Below are 2,689 nucleotides of genomic sequence, written 5' to 3'. Positions count from 1 at the left end.
GGTGAGATAGCCATGGCGTCCTGATGGACCCTCCCTATTACTTCGTCAGTTTGTTCCCACCCTACACAATTGTATCATGGTGATGGGCAGCAACTGGCGCCAGGATAAAGACGCTCGTGACGTCATTAGAGCAATGGCGTCCGTTTGTTTACGTCTCGAGTATCAGTAGTAGCCACGAGTGAGATTAGCTGTGGAACGGCTCCCAGCTATTCTCAGCCCTTACACACCGAAGCGTTAACTCTGTTCGGGGTGGAGATAGCTATGTGGCACGACCAGACATGCGTGTCCCCTGTTGTATTACGATGTCTTAAAGGGAAACCTTTGAGATACTCGCTCCAGAAGTTAGAATTCTGTGATAACCTGTGGTTAAATTCTCTGGGAATATCTTAGTAGTCTTATACCCAAGGAAGCTACCAAACAGGAACCTTCCATCAGGACGCCATGGCTATCTCACCCAAAAATAGATTTTTCGCTTCGCTCAAAATCCGTTATATATATATATATATATACACATATTTATATAAGTACACACATATATATATAATATATATATATATATATATATATATATATATATATATACAGATATATATATATATATATATATATATATATATATATATATGTATATATATGTATATGTATATATATACACATTTATATAAGTGCATACACACATAATATATATATATATATATGTATATGTATATATATACATATATATATACACTATATATATATATATATATATATATATATATATATATATATATATATATATATATATAATATATTCATATTTATATAAGTGCACACACGCACTTATATATATATATATATATATATATATATATATATATATATATATATATATATATATATATATATATATATATATATATATATATAATCATAAAGAGTCGACTCTGACGAGAATTAGAAAAGATTAGAACCACTAGATTATATGCTCTCATTTCATGTAGGCTTCCATCCCAATACGCACATACTGACAAATAGCCCAACAAAAGTTTCTTTCCAATATAGGTATTTTCAAATGTATCTTTAATTATGAGAGCAAAGGTAAAGTTGCTCAAAATAAACTTGCAGGGAAGATGTTTGTGACCTGTGCAAAGAAAGTAATACAGAACATTTTGGAACATGAAGAGAACTTCAGAGGACGGCCAGGAATCAAGGATATGGTTGGAAAAGCAAAACAGGTTGTCATAACTCATTTCATCACAACCGAATTCAGGGTTAATGGGAATAATAAAATGACTTAAACTTACATCATGAAAGGCAGTTGTTTATGGTCAAAGAACGGAATGAAGTCTTGGAAAGAGGTCTAAGACCACTATCATTGTTTTAAGCTATGCATAAAATGTAGCTTTTATTAAAAATAATGATGGTTGATACCAAAAATAACAGACATGGACATTTTAAAGTAAAACCTATGCATTGAAAACTACACGCAAAATACTGATCAAAATAATTTCATAATATATCGATATTAGAAAATTCTATGAGATTTTTTTAATTATAAAATTTTATTTATTTTCAGAAATTAATGTGAATGATACGTTTGTAGAAATAACATATAATAATTATTAGGTGATATTATTATTCATATATTATATGGGATAACTAATTGTATAAGCAATTTTGTCCCTGAAATCGAGGAGGTAATTTGCTTGTGTGCAAGTTTCTCTGAGTGTGAGGAGCAGAGGTAATCCCAAGTGTTTCAAGAATCTATAGACAATTTAAATACGCTAATTAGAGAATAAAATCAGTTAGATGAAAGCCACAGATAAGGAAACAAGGCAGAGCGCCAAAATAGAAAGAAAGATTAGAAAATAGCTTACAACATTCAGTTAAGCGTCAGTTGCCTGACATAAAGTAGGACTGTTTTGCCACCTCGTTCGGTTGAAGAAGATTCTTCAAATGCTCCTACATCAAAGCATAAAAACCTTGTCATGTTTTCCTTTTAAATGCTTTCAACTCTTTTGGGCCAAGGATTAGGCTACGTCGACGAGATTTCAATTTTGTTTTTTCACTTTTTCCGTCATTATTATTATCATCATTATTTCCAACAGGAGTTGCAGCAGATTAAGTGAGGATACAAAAGCAAAAGCACCACCTCTAGAGCCTCCTCAACCATCACGGGACCGATGATCCTCCTGTATCAAACATAAAGGCTTTACTTAACCAAGATCTGTAGACCTTAATCAAGACCTTGGCATTATCTATGAGCTACGTGAAATGACCCAAATTATGAAGAAAGAAAGTCAGTGTTAAGAGATGGCGGTTTCCTTCGTGGCGTCAAATTCCCGGACGGACGAGATGCCATTTTTCTTTTAGTCTCTGTCACAATAACCATATCTCCTGAAGGCAGATCACCTTAATTTACATTTGCTGCATAGTAAGTTTTCATTTAAGTGAAGGCAAATTCTCTCTCTCTCTCTCTCTCTCTCTCTCTCTCTCTCTCTCTCTCTCTCTCTCTCTCTCTCTCTCTCTCTCTCTCTCTCAGTCTTAAATTTGAATAAAGTGATCAAGAACAGTTCTCTTTATCTCTCTTTCACAAAATAAGAAAAAAAGTCAATAATGGAATGAGTAACTTTTAAAAGAAATACCATTCGAACATCCGAGTAAAGAGAGAAAACGGAGTCATGGCTTCTGCAATACATCAATATGT

This window comes from Palaemon carinicauda, chromosome 12 (genome assembly GCF_036898095.1).
Source record: "Palaemon carinicauda isolate YSFRI2023 chromosome 12, ASM3689809v2, whole genome shotgun sequence".
In the NCBI taxonomy this organism is placed as follows: domain Eukaryota; kingdom Metazoa; phylum Arthropoda; class Malacostraca; order Decapoda; family Palaemonidae; genus Palaemon; species Palaemon carinicauda.
This window is presented reverse-complemented; position numbering follows the sequence as displayed.